Source organism: Delphinapterus leucas, chromosome X (genome assembly GCF_059928025.1).
Source record: "Delphinapterus leucas isolate spDelLeu-1000000601 "Yukka" chromosome X, BTC_Dleu_Yukka2, whole genome shotgun sequence".
Classification (NCBI taxonomy): domain Eukaryota; kingdom Metazoa; phylum Chordata; class Mammalia; order Artiodactyla; family Monodontidae; genus Delphinapterus; species Delphinapterus leucas.
This window is the reverse complement of record NC_143150.1, coordinates 6,204,004-6,215,565: the sequence shown is the minus strand read 5'-3', so window position 1 is coordinate 6,215,565 and position 11,562 is coordinate 6,204,004. Positions and strand designations below refer to the sequence as shown.

The window sequence follows — 11,562 nt, the reverse complement described above, 5'->3', positions numbered from 1 at the left end:
GCTCTCGCTCTCGCTCTCTCTCTCTCTCTCTCTCTCGCTCGCTCTCTCTCTCCCTCTCTCCCTCTCTCTCTCTCTCTCTCGCTCTCGCTCTCGCTCTCTCGCTCTCTCCCTCTCTCCCTCTCCCTCTCTCTCTCCCTCCCTCCCTCTCCCCCCTCCCTCTCCCCCTCCCTCTCCCCCTCCCTCTCCCCCTCCCTCTCCCCCCTCCCCTCCCTCTCCCCCTCCCCCTCCCTCTCCCTCTCCCCCTCCCTCTCCCCCTCCCCTCCCTCTCCCCCTCCCCCTCTCTCTCCCCCTCCCCCTCTCTCTCCCTCTCCCCCTCCCTCTCCCCCTCCCCTCCCTCTCCCCCTCCCCCTCTCTCTCCCTCTTCCCCTCCCTCTCCCCCCTCCCTCTCCCCCTCCCCCTCCCCCTTCTCCCCCCTCCCCCTCCCTCTCCCCCCTCCCCCTCCCTCCCCCCCCCCTCCTCCCACAAGCTTCTTAGGCAGAATGTATTTTACCTCTGGGCTTCCCCGGTGCTTTCTGCAGCTCTGCTGACAGCGCTTGCCATGCTTGTCTGTCATTGTTTGTTTGCAGTATCTACCTCTTCTGGAGTGCTATGGCTTCCTTGAGGAGCAAGCCCACATCTTAGGCTCTTTGTATCCACTATGCCAGCCAGACATTCAGTAGGTACTCAGAAATATTTGCTGGTTGTTAAAAACAACAACCAAGTGCGTAAAGGAGTTCAATGAATAAGTGAAATTAACCTCTGAGTCTTTTAGAACTTGATCCGCGGGTTGACGTTTTCCAGTTGTTCCTAACCACACCGCTGGGTCCGTAGGGACCCTGGTTGGGAAACACAAGTGCCACAGAGGGAACTGCTTCTAGAGACTCTCCCTCCTGAGGGCACGCAGGGAGTCAGGTCCGCCAAGTGGGTGATGACGTGCCCTCGGTGACCCCGTCCCTGCACCCATTTTGCTTCACGGCCTGTGCAGAACCCCAGAAGGATTCAGTCCCAGCTCAGCAAAGCCTCGGGGCAGAGGATGGTTTGCCGAAGGGCAGCGTTCAGCGGGCACTTCCAGAAGCCCTCCTGGCTTTCTCCTGGGGCCCGGGCCCTGCCTCGCCTCTGCCTCGGGACCCTGGGGTGGGGGGCACTTCCCCACCGTGCCAGGCACTGCCAGTGCCCCGGCTCGCCCCGCTGAACCAGAACCTCCAGGGGGTGATGCCCTGATCCTCAAGGGCCACGGAATACTCCAGAACACGTGGGAATCTTGCCTGAGGGTTCTGTGTGGCCAAGCTTTGGGGGGCTGCCTTACTTTCTTAGAGAGCCACGGTCTTTAACATATTTTTATGACAGTGGCTCAATGGCGAGTTGCCCTTAACTGAGCTGGTTCACCCTAGGGCACCCACTAAAAGAAAAAAAAAAAGGTGGAGCAAACTATACAATACGCATGATCACTTCAAATCAGAGACGCAAAAGTCAGTATTGAAATGGCCCCTTGCACGTGGAGCTCATGTGATTAAAATTCAGGGTCCATGAGTTTTAATCCTAGTTGTAGACACTGGGAAATTATTGAACTTACTTATGGGAAAATGTTAATGAAAGTGGTGAGTTCCCCAGCCTCCAGTATTGTTAATTTTTTAGCAATTTAAGACAACACGGTCATGCCAGCTCATGACAGCGTGGCTCTGTCTACATGCTGTCTACATGATGTTGAATCTGTCTACCTGACTGATTTCTTTTTTAACCGCATCTAATCAATTGGCAGGTTGCTTTGGCATCATGTAGACACAGCCAGTGCTGTCCTGGGGGCTGTGTATTGATTTAGTGTTCAGAAGTCTTGGCTGAATGGTGAGTAAAAGACATGCAACGCTAGAATACAAACCCATGGACACAACGGAGAGTCAGCTGCTCAGAGTCTTGCGAAGTCCCTCAGGAAAGCAGCGCCTTCGGGGTATCTCCCCTGGGCTCCTTGACTCATGCAAGCAACTCTCAGAAAGAGCCCAAGCCTCACTCATCCTCACAGGTAACAGGCCACCAATGGGCTGGAGCCCTGTCCTCTCACTTGAGTCAAAAGAACAACCTGTCTCCCATGCTCCCTTCCCTGTCCCAAGCCCTATCTAGGCAACCAAAGCTACAGACAGGCCAACTCAATCATTCAAGAAAAACGAACCTGAAAACAACTGCACTCAGGTCAAAGGTGATTTCATTGCTATTCCCAAGAATAGTAGATACCACACTTCCTCCCTCCCTTTCCTCTCTCCCATCCCTTTCCCTCCCTCTCTCCTTTCCCTTCCTTCCCCACTTCTTGCAAGGGATCCACTAAACGCTAGGCCCTGAGCTAGGTGCTGAGGGGCCAGTAGGGAACTCGGTGCCAGTTTTCACAGAGCTTACATTCTAATTGGAGTGGGCAGATGTGAAAAAATCAGCAGTCTCATTTTTGACTGCAGTAAGTGATTTGAAGGAAGTCAAATCGGATGACGTGATGCAGTTACAGAAGTGGAAGAGGCCGAGTTTAGCCTGGGTGGTCTGAGAAGGCGCTGGTTGAGCTGAGACCGGAACAACGAGAAGAAGCTGGTGAAGCGAGTATCTCGGGGAAGCTATTCAAGGAGATAGCAGCGGAATACAAAAGGCCCTGAGGCAGGGGCATGCTTGGCTTGTTCAAGGAACAAAATGAGCCTTGTTAAGGAGGGTAACCTTACAGGGGCTGAGGTCATGGAGGTACGCAAGGACCAGATCAGTGGGTACTTCAGAGGCTGAGAGGAGCAAGTTGAATTGTATCCCACTTGCAGTGGGAAGCCATTGGAGGAGCTGAAGTGGGGCAAGTCATGATCTGATTTACACGTTACAATGGCACCTTCGGAGAACAAACCGTAGGGAGGTGAAGAAGGAGGCGAGGGAGGCCAGCTCTTGGGGCCGTTGCAGTGGGGCAGGCGAGCGATGACGTGCATGGATGGAGAGAAGTGAGTGGATGCACGAGATATGTCGGAGGTGGAGTCAAAAATAGTTGCTGATGGAGCCAGAGTGTGTATGTGGCGGGGAGAGGGTGAGTGAAAGGGAGGAATTGAGCGTGTCCTCTCAATTTTTGTCTTGAGTGGCCAGGCAGATCGTGGCGCTTTATGTCTATGTAACTAGAGTCTCTTGAAATGGTTTTTCTAAAACAAAGGACTAGTCTTTGCCAAAGAATGATTGAAGTTTTATCTTTGGTGAGACAAGAGCAAAATAAAACTGCAGCATGCCACTGGGAACCTTTTACTCCCCATTCCATATACTCATTTGTAAGCTTGCAAACGTCTTGGGCCTGAATTTCAACCTGGGCTGTCTCCCCAGCGGGACTGTGAACTCCTTGAAGGTAGACAGGGCACTCTATCTTATTCCTTCTGGTGCATCTAGTGTCAAAGTCAGTGTCTGGCACATGACAGGTGTTTGGTAAATACTCGGAGAAAGGAAGGAAGGAAAGACAACGGACCCTCTTTAGAACTTGTCTACCCTTTATTTTCAAAGGTTAACCGGAAAATGAAGGGGGTACAAAAAAGGAAATAACGTAAGGGAATCTCTGCAGCGTGAGAAGGAAACCTCAATATACCCAGAAAGGAAAAATACGATAGAACAACAAATATGCTGTAAATAACATCTCCCTCACTGTGGAAAGATTTAATAAATCTACAGCGGCACTTTCCCGTCTGGCAATGTCACAGTGTTTAGGACTAAATTTCAACTCTATTTGATCATTTGAATTCAATCCCAGATACGTTTTAAATATATCTTTTGTTCATGTCTAAGACACTTTGGATGACAGATATACTATCATTAGACTGTATTCAGTAACTAATAAAGAAATTATTAAGAAAGTGAAGTCCAAAATGCCTATGTAACTATGGAGGAGCTGCCTCATTCATTTGATATAAGAGAGGCAATGAACTGTCTGGAAGAAAGGTATTTTCCTCCAAAGCCTTTGGTAGTTCCTTCCTGATTAGAGAAAAAAGCATCAGGATTACTCAGTGTACTACTTTGGAGGCATCTTGATGTGGCCTTATCTGCCTTTTCTCAGCACACCTTATGCTCTGCCTTTTTTTTTTTTTTTTAATTTATTTTTATTTATTTATTTTTTCGCGGTTCGCGGGCCTCTCACTGTTGTGGCCTCTCCCATTGCGGAGCACAGGCTCCGGACGCGCAGGCTCAGCGGCCATGGCTCACGGGCGCAGCCGCTCCGCGCCATGTGGGATCTTCCCGGACCGGGGCACGAACCCGCGTCCCCTGCATCGGCAGGCGGACTCTCAACCACTACGCCACCAGGGAAGCCCTGCTCTGCCATTTTACACCATTTAACATTTGTAATTACTTATTCTTCATTCTTTCCTTCCTCACCTGTGCCTTTACTCTTACTCTTCCAGTGGTCAGGAAGAGATCTCCTTCACCTTCTCCATCACCAGTACCCTAACTATTCTTCAAGTTCAGCTCAAGTGCAACCTTCTCTAAGCAGCCTTCTTGGATTTCTCCAGGGTGACTTTATACGTTCCTCTATGTTTCCTCTGGTTTATGTTATGTTCAGAATTATGTCAATGACTGGCCAGTTATTCTCGACCCAGGAAACTGTCAATGCTTGACTTTGTGACTACAGCCTAAGATTTTGCCATAGTATATAGTTGAATATTTCTCTGCTTGAAGGAGCATTACGTAGTTCATCATATATATGATAAAAACACATGCTGTATCCCCTGTATTTTATTTTCTTGGTTGTAGGAAACTGACTGTTTCAAACTCTTTACTCAATATTCCCCTAAAGGCATCAGCAGCAAAAATTTATGAACATATTTTTATTAGAGATGATTTGGGTTTTATTCCTAGGAAATGGAGCTAGAAAAAATTTAAGGTCAGTAGCCATAATAATTTAAAATACATAGTTGTTTGAATATGTTAGCTTTTAGGTTCTCTGCTATCTTTAGCTTCTTCCATTTGATTTTAATAATGATAAAAATAAATCTCACATTTGTTAACTTTTTCCATTCTAAGGTGTTTAACAAACCTTAGGGGTGCAAGTATAATGAAGTGACCCATATGCTTGCAACTAGGTTTATGACCCTGAGAGTATTTGATTACAGTTCTTTCTATTTCATTGATGTTGCTCAGAGTCAACAGAAGAATTGGGTTCAAACTTATTGGAAAAGTACAGTTAGAAACCCTTGTCAACCCAGTTAACATGTCTTTGAAAATAGCATGTTAACACAGAGCCTCCATATTTTTTAACTCTAAAATGTACTTTTATTTCTATTCTCCCTTCTTCCAATAACCATTTGTTGCATAACAACTATGTTTTGGGTTCAGAGCTCAACCCTGGGGATAAAAAGAGCAGCAAGGCTGTCAGAAGTGTATATATATATATATATATATAGATAGATAGATAGATAGATAGATGTGTTTATACATCAGTAAGGTAGGTTGTATGTATGTAGTGTCAACCGTAAAAATAAAATAGCCAGTTATTTTACCGGCAAAATGAATTTATTCAGGAATCACAGAGGAATTGCAATTTGGGACAAGCAAACTATGGCAAGCTATAAGCAAGTCCAGAGAACTAAGGAAAGGAGCCTTCTTTATAGAGGAAAGGAGGCAGTTGGGAGGGGCTGTTTTGAACAAAATTCATTGGAGGAGAGTAGGAGTTTAGGGTGGTGGCAGCTTCTCATTGGCTGACTGTGGTGGTTTCTCATCGGCTGGGCTGTTGCTAGGCAAGCAGAAAATCTTTCTTCCTCCTGCTGGGGTGTGTAAAGTAAGCTTCTTCCAGTTGGGGAATGCAGGGTACACTTCTTGCTGGGGTCTGCAAGTGGCAGAGTGCTGGTGCATGAGAGCTCCCCCTTCGGGGCTTCCTGACTCCATTTTCTTTATTTTTTTTCACTTTAATTAGTTATTATTATTACTATGTACTAGGCTCCTTGCTACATGCTCTACTCCTATAACTGCATTTTTTAAAACTTTTTATTTGTTATTTTGGAGTATAGCCGATTAACAATGTTGTGATAGTTTCAGGTGCACAGCAGAGCGACTCAGCCATACATATGCATGTATCCATTCTCCCCCAAACTCCCCTCCCATCCAGGCTGCCACATAACATTGAGCAGAGTTCCCTGTGCTATACAGTAGGCCCTTGTTGGTTATCCATTTTAAATATAGCAGTGTGTACATGTCGATCCCAGAATGAGGTTTCCTTTATTTATGTTTACGTTCCCCCTTTTGATCAAGATCTTTCCTGTAAAGCATTGCGGATCAGTCAGGTTTTGGTGGGTTTACCCCTTGGTTCCAGGAAGGACCTTTTCTGGTTGTCATGTCCCACGTCTGACAGAAGGTACACAGAATGGAAACCACTGAGGCTACATTTGAGTAACAAGAAAGGATAGGAGGGAGAACTCTCAGGCACCTCTCACTTAAAGTCTATCTCTTATCAAAGTCATAAGTGTTGGAGGTCATTTTGAAGCACTGAGCTAATATCACTCTCTCTGGTGCATCACTTCTGCAGAGATTTGACAGGCAATAGGTATAAAGTTAAAAAATAATTATGCAAAACAGAACGAAAATTAACGTGACAAATCCAAGCTGTGTGATTGTTCTACACCATTTACCTAGGCCTGAAGGTAGCCAACTGAACAAATCAAAGGACCATGGAGAGTTAGGTGACATTTTTTTGTAACCAGTGTGCTTGTTCCCTGATCTTGTGTGGTTGAATATCTACCTTACCAGAAGCATTTATCCATGAGCAACAGGTGGTATTTGCTATTACACAGACACCTCCTGTTCAGCAAGTAGATAATCAAAGGGCTGTACAGTTGTCCGAAACTACTTTAGCCAACGAGTCAAGTGATCATTTGGGGGCTGCTACTGCCTTGGCTGTGGAGTTGGCTAGCTAACCTAATGTTAGGGAGAGATTTCTGATCCGGCATTCGCTGGCATTTACTTGGACCCATGGGAGAAGGGCTTTCACCTATGGGGCAAACCTGGAGTCATGTGCGCCTCCTAGAAGTTCCCATTTAAAGTGGCCACGGAGCTTTAATGCGGAGGACCAATGAGAGGCTTCTGATTTGTTATGAATGGTGACTGGGGCAGTTAAATATCCCATAAGCATTGATCTCCAGTTCACCAGCTATCTAAACATTCATATGCCCGTGAGAAATGCCAAGCACCACAGGCAAAAATAAAGCCAGGTGTAGCGCAGAGGATTCCAGCTAACATATGGTTATTGGCAGCTTTGTTGGCTGGAATTTCCTGATTGACATTTCCAAGCCCGGGGTCAGAGGAATTGGGATGACATTCTGTAAGGTACCATCCCAGCCTAGAGAAGTCTTTTCTAAAAGCCTTGAAAAGAGGAGTTAGCTTGTTTGCATTTCCCTTGGGTGCAGGGTAATGGATCGTATTTAAATAAGAAAAAGAGTGCCAAGGTTGAGGTGCTCAGCTGAACTAGTATGGTTATGGTTGGAGAACGTTTGAAACAAGGTATGGGAACACCTGGCTGTAATAGCCTAACCAGATAGTTAACACCAGTAGGCTTATGCGTATAACTGACAGTGGCATTTGGGACTAAAGAGAAATTGGTTACAGGTAAAACCAAGGGATCTCCAACACCATGAACAGATCAGAGTTTCTGGTGACGGATCCAACAGTCGGAAAGGTTTCCTGCTTTCTCAGGAGATTGGGAAATGCAGATAGGAGTATTGTCTTTCCAATAAAGAGAAGGAGAATATAGGGTGAGAAGCAACAGTGAGAAAAGGTATACAGGCCTGGTCTGGTTATGCTGGGAAAGCTGTCTCCTTCAGAGATGTGACACATGAATCCAAGAGTCTATTCCTTGGAGTTTGGCAACACAAGGGTTGGTTAATGGTACCTGATAGGGGCCTTTCCAATGAGCTTGAAGAGACTCTTTCTGGAGGTGTCTTGTCCAATAGGTGAAATCTCCAGGTGGTAAGGAATGATGTTTAAAGTCTTCGTGTCCAGAGAAGATGGGAGACACTGAGAAAAGACTGCTCTGCTAGAGCGTGGTTATTTTCAACAGAAGCAATTAAGCCTTTATAATTTTGAAGGATGACCTCCTTTTATCAGTTGTGGATCAAAAGAAGCAGGTGCCAGGTGTACTGGGCACCCTGTGATTATCTCAGAGTGAGAGTTTATCACTTCTAAAAGGGTTTAGACATGAAATTTAGAAGGACTAATGGCAGTGCCTTTGGCCAGGATACTACAAATGGAAGGGTTTCTACAAATTTTGCAAATTGAGTCTTTTTTTTTTTTTTCATTAAACTTTTTTAATGGGTCTCAAATTCTGTGACCGATTTTTGGTCAAGTTGTTTCCATTAAAAATATTGATTTTAGGGCTTCCCTGGTGGTGCAGTGGTTGAGAGTCCGCCTGCCGATGCAGGGGACATGGGTTCGTGCCCCGGTCCGGGAGGATCCCACATGCCGCGGAGCGGCTGGGCCCGTGAGCCATGGCCAGTGAGCCTGCGCGTCCGGAGCCTGTGCTCCGCCACGGGAGAGGCCACAACAGTGAGAGGCCCGCGTACCGCAAAAAAAAAAAAAAAAAAAAAAAAAAAAAGTATTGATTTTAAAAACTAATAACTTAAAACTGCCACACACAAAACAAATGGTCCACAAAACATTCTCCTTTCCTTCTGAAGGTTTTACGATGCATTGTTATCATTAACCAGTCTTTTGCTATTAAACTTAAATGGCCAGTTGAGACCGTTCTTCCACCACTGATTAAGACTGGGGTGGCAGGTATTGGGGGTAATATTCATTTAGCCTTCTGAGCTTTCTGGGCGGACTTGGTGACCTTGCCAGCTCCAGCTGCCTTCTTGTCCACTGCTTTGATGACACCCACAGCAACCGTCCGTCTCATGTCACGAGCAGCAAAGCGGCCCAGAGGAGGATAGTCAGAGAGGCTCTCGGCACACATGGGTTTGCCAGGAACCGTATCAATGATGGCAGCATCACCAGATTTCAAGAATTTGGGGCCATCTTCCAGCTTTTTCCCAGAACGACGATCAATCTTCTCCTTCAGCTCAGCGAACTTGCAGGCAATGTGAGCTGTGTGACAATCCAGCACAGGTGCGTAGCCAGCACTGCTTTGGCCTGGATGGTTCAAGATAATCACCTGAGCTGTGAAGCCAGCTGCTTCCATCGGTGGGTCATTTTTGCTGTCACCAGCCACATCGCCACGACAAACATCTTTGACAGACACGTTCTTGACCTTGAAGCCCACATTGTCCCCAGGAAGGGCTTCGCTCAAAGCTTCATGGTGCATTTCAGCAGACTTCAGTTGTCACGTTGACTGGAGCAAAGGTGACCACCATGCCAGGTTTGAGAACACCAGTCTCCACTCGACCCACAGGGACAGCGCCAATACCACCAATCTTGTAGACGGCCTGGAGGGGCAAACGCAAGGGCTTGTCAGCTGGGCGAATTGGTGGCAGGATGCAATCCAGAGCTTCAAACAGTGTGGTTGGTTCCAGTGGCATTGCCATCTTTTCGGGTGACTCTCCATCCCTTGAACCACGGCATGTTAGCACTTGGCTCCAGCATGTTTTCCCCATTCCAGCCAGAAACTGGCACAAGTGCTACTGTGTCGGGTTGTAGCCAATTTTCTTAATGTAGGTGCTGACTTCCTTAACAGTTTCCTCGTGTCTCTTCCAGCTGTAGGGTGGCTCAGTGGAATCCACTTTGTTAACTCCAACAATTAGTTGTTTCACACCCAGAGTGTAGGCCACAAGGGCATGCTCACGGGTCTGCCCATTCTTGGAAATACCTGCTTCAAATCCACCAACACCAGCAGCAACAATCAGGACAGCCCAGTCAGCCTGGGATGTGCCTGTAATCATGTTTTTGATGAAGTCTCTGTGTCCTGGGGCATCAGTGATGGTCACATAGTACTTGCTGGTCTCAGACTTCCAGAGGGAGATATCAATGGTGATACCATGCTCGCGTTCAGCTTTCAGTTTGTCCAGGACCCAGGCATACTTGAAGGAGCCCTTGCCCATCTCGGCAGCCTCCTCCTTGAACTTTTCAGTGGTTCTCTTGTCGATCCCACCACATTTGTAGAGCAGATGGCCAGTAGTGGTAGACTTCCCCGAATCTACGTGTCCGATGACAGCGGTGTCGATGTGGGTCTTCTCCTTTCCCATTTTTGCTTAGGTTTAGCGGTGGTTTTCACGACACCTGTGTCCTGGTGGCAAACCCGTTGCGAAAAAGCACAAATTGAGTCTTAATATTGCTGTTAGTGCATTGGACCAGCCCTGAGGATTGAGGGTGGGAAGCACAGTGAAAATGCGTTAGGACTGGCCAAACAACACAGACCTGCTGTAGTATTTGACCAGTAAATTGGGTTCCCTGGTTGCTGTGGAGCTCAAGAGGGGTTCCTGAGGGTAAGGATAATTTTTCCTAAAATAATTTTAGCCACAGAAGAGGCAGTAGGTTGTCTACACAGAAAGGCTTAGACCCAGTGGGAAAACATACAGACCACGACTAAAACATATTTATATCCATGAGATGGGGGAAATTGAATAAAATCCATCTCCCAAACCTCCAGTGGTCCATTGGGCAATTTAAAGTGTTCCAGAGCACTGCAAACAGGTTTTCCTGAATTATATTCTGGGCAGGTGTGGCAAGCAGAGTAGGCGCTTTTTGTGGCCTTATTGATATCTCCTCACCAGTACTGATTCATAAGCGTTACCATTTTATCTGCAGACCAATGGTTTAATGCCTATACAGTAGTCAGTAATGGGAATTTTAGAGTCCCTGGCTAGGCTGGATTGTTATTTGGCCCAAACCAGAGTTCTCCCTTTTTATCAAATGAACAGTTACTAGATTTCCAATCTTGTGTTTCCTTTTCTGGAGCCAATACTTGGGCTTCTCTAATCAATTTCTCTAGGTTGTTATTTGGGGCAACATCCCTTTGGACATGACAGAGGCTTGATTTTTCGTTCCTTTGAGGGCAACATTCTTGGCGGAAATGTCAGCAATGTGGTTTCCTTTAGCTTCCAGGGAGTCAAGTTTGGAATGCCCAGGGACCTTAATAATAGCTAAAGTTGCTGGCAAGAGTGTGGCATCTAATAAATCCTGGACATAAGAGCCATTTTAAATTTTAGTCCCGTTAGAAATAAAGAGACCTTGCTGTTTCCATAGCATTAAGTCATGAGCTACTCCAAAGGCATATCTGTTGTCTGCAGTTTTGCCCTTTGCTGAAATGCAGGCCCAAGTAAGATCATGTAATTCAGCCTGTTGGGCCAAGGTGGCCAAAGGCAAAGGTGCCACCTTGATGACTTTAAAAGGAGTTGCAACTGCATATCCAGCACAATATTTAACATTTTATTTCTTCAAGAACCATTGGTAAGCCATGAAAACTGAGCATTGGTGACAGGAGTTTCCTGTAAATCATCGTGAGGAGGCAAAAGGTGATCTGTCAGAGTCAGTCATGAGGAGTGTTGTCCCTAGAGAAGGGAAGAAGGCGGCAGGGTTAAGGTTATCACAGTGAGAAAGAGTTATATGAGGCGTGATTGCCATGAGGATTTCATAGGAAGTGAGATGACTGGCTGAAGTGTGTTGAGTGTGATGAGAATC

At 46.4% G+C, this 11,562-nt stretch overlaps 1 pseudogene; it reads right to left on the bottom strand.

Moving 5' to 3' along the window:
* Positions 1 to 8,711: 8,711 nt before the first annotated feature.
* On the bottom strand, positions 8,712 to 10,159 carry LOC111167837 (elongation factor 1-alpha 1 pseudogene; annotated as a pseudogene).
* Positions 10,160 to 11,562: the final 1,403 nt, after the last annotated feature.